We start from the raw sequence: 12,414 nt of genomic DNA, 5'->3' as shown, positions 1-12,414 counted from the left end.
TCAACAATAAGGAAATTGCGTAGTCATGGTTAAAGAATTTAAATCACATGGTGGTCAAAACATGTAATTAAAAAGATTTAGAGTGCTTTGAAGGCAATTCACAAGTATTTGATGTGCACAATTGATGGTTTTAGTGGCTAAGAGAAGGGGGGGTTGAATCTTAGCCCCTTTTCACTTCAGAACACTTGCTTTTCTTTGAAACAACTTCTGGAGATTTTTGTCTTGTCCCTAGCCACGAGACTTTTCTTTTTGTCTCGTCACTTGGCACGAGATATTTTGCAATTTTATCTCCTGTGCAGCAGAAACAGAAAATGGAGTAGAAGAGAAGGAAAATAACACCCAGATATATCCTGGTTCAGCTGCTAAGTGCAGTGCAGCCTACATCCAGTCTCCATCACAACATTGATGGAATTTCACTATAATAATCTTTGATTACATATACCAATTCTCCCTAGGAACTACCCTTCCTATCTAGGACAAGTTCAGAATTCTAAACCTAATTCTGAACTTGACTTGGTCACTGTCAAGCTTCAACTGTAAAGTGCTAACCCAACTTACAAGGAGATTTTCACAGAATCATGAAACATAACACAGATGTACAAAGGAACTCTAAGGACATCTATGGCTTTTTCTTTTAATTTTGCACTCTCTGCCTTTTTTCGCTCTATGGCTTTTTCATACAAACCTCACTGTTTGCCTTTTTCCATGAGACTCAAGACATGACAAAATTAAACAGAAAAATACAAAATAGAATACATTAAAGGAAAAGAAAATCTGTTAGCTTAGGTAGCTCTGAGAATTATGTGCTTTGCACTCTCACACTTTCTCCTTTTTTCAAACCCTGACTGTTCACCCTTACTTATAGGGAGAAGCCTTCAAGGCTGAAACCAAACAAACCAAGCTAAACTTCTTCTTCTTCCAAATGGAACCGGTTCAGCCAGAGAGAGAGAAGAGATAACCCATGCAAAACCCAACATGCAATTACCTCTAGTCCTTCCTTGGTCACCAATCTTCATCAATCCGAGCCCTTCATCCTTTCTTGCTCTCCAAGATGAACTTCTAACCCTTGATGCTTCATGATGATGATAGCTTCATCTACTCCTATCTCTGCCTCTTCCTTCACGTAGCCACTGTAGCTACCTCCTGTGGTGGTTGAGCAAGATCAGAGACAAGCCATCCCTCCAAAGATCTTCTCTTTGCTGGCCGAAATCTTCTTCAACCATTTTTGGTATGGAGAAGCCAAGATCTCATCACAAGATCTTACCAAAAGTGAATGAGAATCTTAGTCACAACATACTTTTTGCATCTTCCTCTCTTCGGTGGCTAGGCTTAGCTTCGTAATGGCCGAAAGAGAAGAAAGAAAGGATGAGAGAGAAGAAACAATTGGAAGAAAAGCAATTAAATGAATTAAACAAATTAATTGAAAAGAAGTTGCTTTTCCTTCCCGGAGTAGCGTGTAGCCTTAATGCCATCAATCATATCAATGACAATCTCTCTCATGTTTCCAAGATAATTAACACAAGTTAAATGAATTTTGAAATCCAGTATGTGATGAAAGTGGGTATCCGTTGCAAGCATTGCAACCTTTGCTTTCTTTTCTTTTAATTTTCAGACCAAGCATATTTGGTCTCATACCAACACTCTCAATTGAGCTTGTATCACAATTGCTGGCCTAATTAACAAAAACATTATTTCAGCCACCATGATCTCAATAGTTTAACATCAAGGCTAAAAGAAAATTTTTCCAATAGGCTTGCTTTATTTTTTCTTTTCTGTTCGGCCCATAAAGGAAACTGCACAGCAAAAATTATTTTAATTAACATATATTGATAAAAAATAAATTAATAATTTTGCTGTTAATAATGTTTGATCATCATCAATTTAAATTAGAGTTTTCCAAACTCATCAATCTCCCCCTTGATGACAAACATTATTAAAATTGAAATGGAAAGAAATTAAAGATTTGAGTATAGAGTACTCCCTTTGAATATTTGAATTTCTCCCCCTTTCCAATTGTCACAGGGCTCTCCCTAAACATATGCTATTTTACCAAGGGAAGCTTTATACCTGTAACAATTTTTATCAAGCCTAAGGCAACATTGTTATTCAACATATATAATTTTGTAATGTTGAATGGCTTGATTTATGAGCAGAATTGAATGATAATCAAAACTTATTTGTTATCAATAATTTGATTTTCTACTCAAGCTCATACAAAGCAATTGTGTACATATCAATCAAAAAATATTTTGATGTTTTCAAGAGGTAGCTATCTGGTGCATGAAATTGTGATCATCAACAATGGCGCCAGAAACTTGGTAGCACTCTCAAACGTGAATCACACTTAGTCACAACTCCGCACAACTAACTAGCAAGTGCACTGGGTCGTCCAAGTAATACCTTACGTGAGTAAGGGTCGATCCCACGGAGATTGTTGGTATGAAGCAAGCTATGGTCATCTTTTAAATCTCAGTTAGGCGGATAATAAATATTATGGAGTTTTTGAATAACAAATAAAGAAGAAAATAAAGATAGAGGTACTCATATAATTCAATGGTGGGAATTTCAAATAAGTGTATGGAGATGCTTGTCCCTGTTGGATCTCTGCTTTCCTACTGCCTTCCTTCAATCCTTCTTATTTCTTTCCATGGCAAGTTGTATGTAGGGCATCACCGTTGTCAATGGCTACATCCCATCCTCTCAATGAAAATGGTCCAAATGCTCTGTCACAGCACGGCTAATCATTTGTCGGTTCTCGATCATGTCGGAATAGAATCCATTGATCCTTTTGCGTTTGTCATACGCCCAACAATCGTGAGTTTGAAGCTCGTCACAGTCATTCAATCCCTGAATCCTACTCGGAATACCACAGACAAGGTTTAGACTTTCCGGATTCTCATGAATGCCACCATCAATCTAGCTTATACCACAAAGATTCTGGTCAAGGAATCCAAGAGATATGCGCTCGGTCTAAGGTAGAACGGAAGTGGTTGTCAGTCATGCGTTCATACGTGAGAATGATGATGAGTGTCACGGATCATCACATTCATCATGTTGAAGTGCAACGAATATCTTAGAACAGGAATAAACTGAATTGAATAGAAAATAGTAGTAATTGCATTAAAACTTGAGGTACAGCAGAGCTCCACACCCTTAATCTATGGTGTGTAGAAACTCCACCGTTGAAAATACATAAGTGAAGGTCCGGGCATGGCCGAATGGCCAGCCCCCAAACATAATCAAAAGACCGAATGGTCAAAAGACTTCCCCCAGTACAATAGTTAAAAGCTCTATTTATCCGCTAAATGTGAATTTAGCATAAAAACTAATGAAAACATCCCTAAAAGTAGCTAGATCCTACTAAAAACTATCTAAAAACAATGCCAAAAAGCATATAAATTATCCGCTCATCACAACACCAAACTTAAATTGTTGCTTATCCCCAAGCAACTGAAAATCAATTAGGATAAAAAGAAGAGAATATATTATAAATCCCAAAATATCAATGAATATTAATTTTAATTAGATGAGCGGGACTTGTAGCTTTTTGCTTCTGAACAGTTTTGGCATCTCACTTTATCCTTTGAAGTTTAGAATGATTGGCATATATAGGAACTTAGAATTTTAGATAGTGTTATTGATCCTCCTAGTTAAGTATGTTGATTCTTGAACACAGCTACTTTCATGAGTCTTGGCCGTAGCCCTAAGCACTTTGTTTTCCAGTATTACCACCAGATACATAAATGGCACAAACACAGAGCCGGGTGAACCTTTTCAGATTGTGACTCTGCTTTGCTAAAGTCCACAGTTATAGGTGTCCAGAGTTCTTAAGCACACTCTTTTTGATTTGGATCATGACTTTAACCACTCAGTCTCAAGCTTTTTCACTTGGACCTGCATGCCACAAGCACATGGTTAGGGACAGCTTGATTAAGCCGCTTAGGCCTGTATTTTATTTCCTTGGGCCCTCCTATGCATTGATGCTCAAAGCCTTGGATCCTTTTTACCCTTGCCTTTTGGTTTTAAGGGCTATTGGCTTTTTCTGCTTGCTTTTTCTTTTTCTTTAAATTTTTTTCGCAAGCTTTTGCTTTTTCACTGCTTTTTCTTGCGTCAAGAATCAAGTTTCATAATTTTTCAGATTATCAATAGCATTTCTCTTTGTTCATCATTCTTTCAAGAGCCAACAATTTTAACATTCATAAACAACAAGATCAAAATTATGCACTGTTCAAGCATTTATTCAGAAAACAAAAAGTATTGTCACCACATCAATATAATTAAACTAAATTCAAGGATAATTCTGAAATTCATGTACTTCTTGTTCTTTTGAATTAGAAACATTTTTTTTATTTAAGAGAGGTGAAGGATTTATGGAATTATTCATAGCCTTAAGACATAGTTACTACATACTAATGATCATGAAGTAGAGACACACATAAAGCATAAAAACTGAAAAACAGAAAAAATAAGAACAAGAAATGAATCCACCTTAGTGATGGTGGCGCTTTCTTCTTGAAGAACCAATGATGTCCTTGAGTTCTTCTATGTCTCTTCCTTTCCTTTGTTGCTCCTCCCTCATTGCTTTTTGATCTTCTCTAATTTCATGGAGAATGATGGAGTGCTCTTGATATTCCACCCTTAATTGATCCATATTGTAAGTCAAATCTTCTAGATAAGTGTTGAGTCGTTCCCAATAGTTGTTGGGAGGAAAGTGCATCCCTTGAGGCATCTCCAGGATTTCTTGGTGATGAGCTTCCTCATGCATCTCTTGGATTCCATGAATGGGCTCCCTTGTTTGCTCCATCCTTTTCTTAGTGATGGACTTGTCCTCCTCAATAGGGATGTCTCCTTCTATGATGACTCCAGCTGAGTAACATAGATGGCAAATAAGATGAGGAAAAGCTAGCCTTGCCAAGGTAGAGGGCTTTTCGGCTATTTTGTAGAATTCAAGGGAGATGACTTCATTAACTTCTACTTCCTCTCCATTCATGATGCTATGAATCATGATGGCCTGATCCATAGTAACTTCAGATCGGTTGCTAGTGGGGATGATGGAGCGTTGGATGAACTCCAACCATCATCTAGCCACAGGCTTGAGGTCCAGTCTTCTTAATTGAACCGGCTTACCTTTGGAGTCTCTTTTCCATTGAGCTCCTTCAACACATATGTCCATAAGGACTTGGTCCAATCTTTGATCAAAGTTTAACCTTCTTGTGTAGGGATGTGCATCTCCTTGCATCAGGGGCAAGTTGAATGCCAACCTCACATTTTTCGGACTAAAATCTAAGTATTTCCCCCGAACCATTGTAAGATAATTCTTTGGATTCGGGTTCATACTATGATCATGGTTCCTAGTGATCCATGCATTGGCATAGAACTCTTGAACCATCAAGTTTCTGACTTGTTGAATGGGGTTGGTCAGAACTTCCCAACTTCTTCTTTGGATCTCATGTCGGATCTCTGAAAACTCATTTTTCTTGAGCTTGAAAGGGACCTCAGGGATCTCCTTCTTCTTAGCCACAACATCATAGAAGTGGTCTTGATGGGCTTTGGAGATGAATCTCTCTATCTCGCATGACTCGGAGATGGAAGCTTTTGTCTTCCCTTTCCCTTTTCTAGAGGTTTCTTCGGCCTTAGGTGCCATTAATGGTTATGGAAAAACAAAAAGTTATGCTTTTATCACACCAAACTTAAGATATTGCTAGCCCTCGAGCAAGAGTAGAAAGAATAGATGAAGAAGAAGAAGATATGGAGTAGAGGGAGAGAAGGTTGTGTTTCGGCCAAGGTGGAGAAGAGGGGGTTTGTATTGTGTGAAAATAAAGAAGAATGGAGGGGAATTTATAGTGGATGGAGAGGGGTTAAGGTTCGGCCATATTGGGTGGGTTGGGTGGGAAAGTGATTTTGAATTTTGAAGGTAGGTGAGGTTTATGGGGAAGGGTGGATGGATGTGAATGGTGAAGGTGGGTAATTGAGAAGAGAGATTGAGGTGATTGGTGAAGGGTTTTTGGGGAAGAGTGTTTATGGGGAAGCGAGGATGAATGTGAAGAAGAGGAGAGAGGGTGAGTTGAGGTAGGTGGGGATCTTGTGGGGTCCATAGATCCTGAGATGATCCTGTGGGGTCCACAGATCCTGAGGTGTCAAGGATTTACATCCCTGCACCAATTAGGCATGTAAAACGCCTTTGCATACAATTCTGGCGTTTAAACACCGAAGTGATGCTTATGTTGGGCGTTCAATGCCTAACTGCAGCATGTTTCTGGCGTTGAACGCCAGTTCCATGCTTGTTTCTGGTGTTCAGCGCCAGCTCTCCTCAGGGTATATTCCTGGCGTTTAATCGCCAGGATGTTGCTTGTTTCTGGCATTCAATGCCAGAACCATGCTCTGTTCTGGCGTTGAACGCCAGCCAGATGCTCCTTACTGGCGTTTAAATGCCAGTAAGTCCTTCCTCCAGGGTGTGATTTTTCTTCAGCTGTTTTTTATTTTGTTTTTAATTTTAATATTTTTTCGTGACTCCACATGATCATGAACCTAATAAATCATAAAAGAACAATAAAAGAAAAATAAATTTAGATAAATAAAAATTGGGTTGCCTCCCAATAAGCACTTCTTTAATGTCCCTAGCTTGACAGTGGGCTCTCATGGAGCCTCACAGTTGATCAGGTCAATGTTGTAGACTCCCAACACCAAACTTAGAGTTTGGCTGTGGGGAATCAACACCAAACTTAGAGTTTGGCTGTGCCCTCTTAATACCAAACTTAGAGTTTAATTGTGGGGGCTTTGTTTGACTCTGTACTGAGAGAAGCTTTTCATGCTTCCTATCCATTGTTAAAGAAGAAGATCCTTGAACCTTAAACACAAGGTAGTCCCCATTCAATAGAAGGACTAATTCTCCTCTGTTAACATCTATCACAGCTCCTGCTGTGGCTAGGAAAGGTCTTCCAAGGATGATGCATTCATCCTCCTCCTTTCTAGTGTCTAAGATTATGAAATCAGCAGGGATGTAAAGGCCTTCAACCTTTTCCAATACGTCCGCTACCAATCCATAAGCTTGTCTTACTGACTTGTCTGCCAATTGTAATGAAAACATGGAAGGCTGTACCTCAATGATCCCCAGCTTCTCCATTACAGATAGTGGCATAAGATTTATGCTTTACCCCAGGTCACACAGAGCCTTTTCAAAGGTCATGGTGCCTATGATAGAGGGTATTAATAATTTTCCAGGATCTTGTCTCTTTTGAGGTAAGGTTTGCTAAACCCATGTATCTAGTTCACTGATTAGCAAGGGAGGTTCACCATCCCAAGTCTCATTACCAAATAACTTGGCATTCGGCTTCATGATAGCTCCTAGATATTGAGCAACTTGCTCTCCAGTTACATCTTCATCCTCTTCAGAGGAAGAATAGTCTTCAGAGCTCATGAATGGCAGAAGGAGGTTTAATGGAATCTCTTTGGTCTCTATATGAGCCTCAGATTCCCTTGGGTCCTCAATAGGGAACTCCTTCTTGCTTGAGAGACGTCCCTTGGGGTATTCCTCATTGGGATTCACGTCGTCTCCTTCCTCTCTAGGTTCGGCCATGTTGGTTATATCAATGGCCTTGCGCTCTTTTTTTGGATTCTCTTCGGTATTACTTGGGAGAGTACTAGGAGGAGTTTTAGTGATTTTCTTACTCAGCTGGCCCACTTGTGCCTCCAGATTTCTGATGGAGGACCTTGTTTCATTCATGAAACTTAAAGTGGCCTTAGATAGATCAGAGACTAAATTTGCTAAGTTAGAGGTGCTCTGTTCAGAATTCTCTGTCTGTTGCTGAGAAGATGATGGATAAGGCTTGATATTGCTGAGCCTATTTCTTCCACCATTATTAAAGCCTTGTTGAGGCTTTTGTTGATCCTTCCATGAGAAATTTGGATGATTTCTCCATGATGAATTATTGGTGTTTCCATAAGGTTCACCCATATAATTTACCTCTGCCATTGCAGGGTTTTCAGGATCATAAGCTTCTTCTTTAGAAGATGCCTCTTTAATACTGATGGATGCATTTTGCCATCAATTTAGACTTTGAGAAATCATGTTGACTAGCTGAGTCAACATTTTGTTCTGAGCCAGAATGGCATTCAGAGCATCAATTTCAAGAACTCCCTTCCTTTGAGGTGTCCCATTATTCACAGAATTCCTCTCAGAAGTGTACATGAACTGGTTATTTGCAACCATGTCAATAAGTTCTTGAGCTTCTGCATGTGTTTTCTTTATGTGAATAGATCCACCTGCAGAATGGTCCAATGACATCTTAGAGAACTCAGATAGACCATAATAGAATATATCTATCATGGTCCATTCTGAAAACATGTCAGAAGGACATCTTTTGGTCATCTGTTTGTATCTTTCCCAAGCTTCATAGAGGGATTCACCATCTTTTTGTTTGAAGGTCTGAACATCCACTCTAAGCTTGCTAAGCTTTTGAGGAGGAAAGAACTTAGCCAAGAAGGCCGTAACCAGCTTATCCCAGGAGTCCATGCTATCTTTAGGTAGAGAGTCCAACCATGCTCTAGCTCTGTCTTTTACAGCAAAAGGGAAAAGCATGAGCCTGTAGACTTCAAGATCTACTCCATTAGTCTTAACAGTCTCACAGATCTGCAAGAACTCAGTTAAGAACTGGTAGGGATCTTCTGATGGAAGTCCATGAAACTTGCAGTTCTGTTGCATTAGAGCAACTAATTGAGGTTTCAGCTCAAAATTTTTTGCTCCAATAGTAGGAATTGAGATGCTTCTTCCATCAAACTTGGAAGTAGGTGCAGTATAATCACCAAGCATCCTTCTTGCATTATTGTTATTGGGTTCGGCTGCCATCTCCTTTTCTTGTTCAAAAATTTCATCAAGGTTGTCTTTGGATTGTTGTAATTTAGCTTCTCTTAGTTTCCTCTTCAGAGTCCTTTCAGGTTCTAAATCAGCTTCAACAAGAATGCCTTTTTCCTTGTGCCTGCTCATATGTAAGAGAAGAAAATAGAAAAAGAAGAGGAATCCTCTATGTCACAGTAAAGAGGTTCCTTATTGTTAGTAGAAGAAGAAAGGGATTAAAGAAAGGAGACTCCAAATACAAAGGTGAGGATAGGGGCATTGATTTGAGATGAAGAGAAGTGTTAGTGAATGAATAAATAAATAGAATAAGATGAGAGACAAAAGTTTTCGAAAATAATTTTGAAAAGGAGTTAATGATTTTCGAAAATTAAGATAAGAAATAAAATTAAAATTAAAATTTAAAACAATTAATTAATTAAAAAAAGAATTTTTAAAAAGAGGGAGGTATTTTCGAAAATTAGAGAGGGAAGAGTAGTTAGGTGGTTTCGAAAAAGATAAGAAACAAACAAAAAGTCAAATAGTTAGTTGAAAAAGATTTGAAAATCAAATTTGAAAAGATAAGAAGATAAGAAGATAAGAAGTTAGAAAAGATATTTTAAAATCAAATTTTTGAAAAAATAAAATTTTGAAAAAAAGATATAATATAAAAGATAAGATAAGAAATATTTAGTTTTTAAAATTAAAATTAATTACTTAACTAACAAGAAACTAAGATAAGATTCTAGAATTTAAAGATTGAACCTTTCTTAACAAGAAAGTAACAAACTTCAAATTTTTGAACCAATCACATTACTTATTAGTTAAGTTTCGAAAATTTTGAAACAAAATTAAGAAAAGATTTTGAAAATAATTTTTGAAATTTTTGAAAATCATGAAAGAAAAATGAAAAAGATTTGAATTTTGAAAAAGTTTTAAAAGATAAGATTTTTAAAATTTGAAAATTTGGCTTGACTTATAAGAACTAACTAATTTTAAAATTTTTTGACTAAGTCAACCCAAATTTTCGAAATTTTGAGAGAAAAAAGGAAAATATATATATTTTTTTATTTTTGAAAATTTTAATTATGAGAGAAAAACATAAAAAATGACTCACAACATGAAAATGATGAATCAAAACACATGATGCATGCAAGAACACTATAAATGTCAAGATGAACACCAAGAACACTTTGAAGATCATGATGAACATCAAGAACATATTTTTAAAAAAATTTTTGATGCAAAGAAAATATGCAAAATACCAGACTTAGAAATTTGCAATGCTTAGACACTATGAATGCAAAAATACATATGAAAAACAACAAAGAACACAAAACAAGAAATTATCAAGATCAAACAAGTAGACTTACCAAGAACAACTTGAAGATCATGAAGAACACTATGAATGCATGAATTTTTTCGAAAAATGCAAGAACAATATGAATATGCAATTGACACCAAACTTAAAACATGACACAAGACTCAAACAAGAAACACAAAATATTTTTTATTTTTATAATTTTATTATTTTTTTGGATTTTATTTTATTTTTTTCAAAAAACATATAGAAAAAAGGAAGTAATGAATTCAAAGTCCTCAATCAAAATCCTAGGAATCATATCAGGTTAGTTTAAAGCTTGATGGCCAGCCAAGCTTCAGCATACCATTTTGAAACTCTAGAATTCATTCTTAAAAACTCTGAAGGATTTTTCGAAAATAGAGGGAGAAAATTTTTTTGAAAGACTTAAAAAAATTTTTCTTTGAAAATAAATGAAAAGAAAATTATCTAATCTAAGCAACAAGATGAACCGTCAGTTGTCCAAACTTGAACAATCCCCAGCAACGGCGCCAAAAACTTGGTGTTGTTTCCAAAAAAACTTGGTGCTGTTGTTGCACGTAATTGTAATTCAAACAATCCCCAGCAACGGCGTCAACTTTTTGGCGCCGTTGCCGGGGATTGTTTGAGTTTGGACAACTGACGGTTCATCTTGTTGCTCAGATTAGGTAATTTTTGTGAACCGTCAGTTGTCCAAACTCGAACAATCCACGGCAACGGCGCCAAAAACTTGGTGCACGAAATTGTGATCATCAACAATGGTGCCAAAAACTTGGTAGCGCTCTCAAATGTGAATCACACTTAGTCACAACTCCGCACAACTAACCAGCAAGTGCACTGGATCGTCCAAGTAATACCTTACGTGAGTAAGGGTCGATCCCACGTAGATTGTTGGTATGAAGCAAGCTATGGTCATCTTGTAAATCTCAGTTAGGTGGATAATAAATGTTATGGAGTTTTTGAATAACAAATAAAGCAGAAAATAAAGATAAAGTTACTCATATAATTCAATGGTTGGAGTTTCAGATAAGTGTATGGAGATGCTTGTCCCTGATGGATCTCTGCTTTCCTACTGCCTTCCTTCAATCCTTCTTATTCCTTTCCATGGCAAGCTGTATGTAGGGCATCACCGTTGTCAATGGCTACATCCCATCCTCTCAGTGAAAATGGTCCAAATGCTCTATCACAGTACGGCTAATCATCTGTCGATTCTCGATCATGTCGGAATAGAATCCATTGATCCTTTTGCGTTTGTCATCACGCCCAACAATCGCGAGTTTGAAGCTCGTCACAGTCATTCAATCCCTGAATCCTACTCGCAATACCACAGACAAGGTTTAGACTTTTCGGATTCTCATGAATGCCGCCATCAATCTAGCTTATACCACGAAGATTCTGGTCATGGAATCCAAGAGATATGCGCCCGGTCTAAGGTAGAACGGAAGTGGTTGTCAGTCATGCGTTCATAGGTGAGAATGATGATGAGTGTCACAGATCATCACATTCATCATGGTGAAGTGCAACAAATATCTTAGAATAGGAATAAACTGAATTGAATAGAAATTAGTAGTAATTTCATTAAAACTTGAGGTACAGTAGAGCTCCACACCCTTAATCTATGGTGTGTAGAAACTCCACCGTTGAAAATACATAAGTGAAGGTCCAGGCATGGCCAAATGGCCAGCCCCCAAATGTAATCAAAAGACTGAATGGTCAAAAGACTTCCTCTAGTACAATAGTTAAAAGCTCTATTTATACTAAACTAGCTACTAGGGTTTACAAAAATAAGTCTAAGTGCAGAAATCCACTTCCGGGGCCCACTTGGTGTGTGCTTGGGCTGAGCTTAAACTTTACACGAGCTGAGGCTTCTTTTGGAGTTGAACGCCAAGTTGTAACATGTTTTTGGCGTTCAACTTTGGTTCGTGATGTGTTTCTGGCGTTTGACTCCAGAATGCAGCATAGAACTGGCATTGAGCGCCAGTTTACATCATCTAATCACGAATAAAGTATGAACTATTATATATTGCTGGAAAGCTCTGGATGTCTACTTTCCAACGACATTGAGAGCGCTCCATTTGGAGTTCTGTAGATCCATAAAATTTATTTCGAGTGCAGGGAGGTCAGAATCCAACAGCATCAGCAGTCCTTTGTGAGCCTTCTTATCAGAGTTTTGCTCAAGTCCCTCAATTTCAGCCAGAAATTATCTGAAATCACAAACTATCTAAAAATAATGCCAAAAAGCGTA

General features: G+C 37.6%; 1 non-coding gene across 1 annotated transcript; it reads left to right on the top strand.

Moving 5' to 3' along the window:
* The first annotated feature begins 8,342 nt into the window (after positions 1-8,342).
* Positions 8,343-8,446, top strand: LOC127739819 (small nucleolar RNA R71). The gene has a single exon (XR_008000561.1). It is a non-coding gene; the product is annotated as a small nucleolar RNA R71 (small nucleolar RNA).
* Positions 8,447-12,414: the final 3,968 nt, after the last annotated feature.

Source organism: Arachis duranensis, chromosome 6 (assembly GCF_000817695.3).
Source record: "Arachis duranensis cultivar V14167 chromosome 6, aradu.V14167.gnm2.J7QH, whole genome shotgun sequence".
NCBI classification, from domain to species: Eukaryota; Viridiplantae; Streptophyta; class Magnoliopsida; order Fabales; family Fabaceae; genus Arachis; species Arachis duranensis.
Note: the sequence above shows the minus strand (reverse complement) of the source record. Positions and strands in the feature narration are given on the sequence as shown.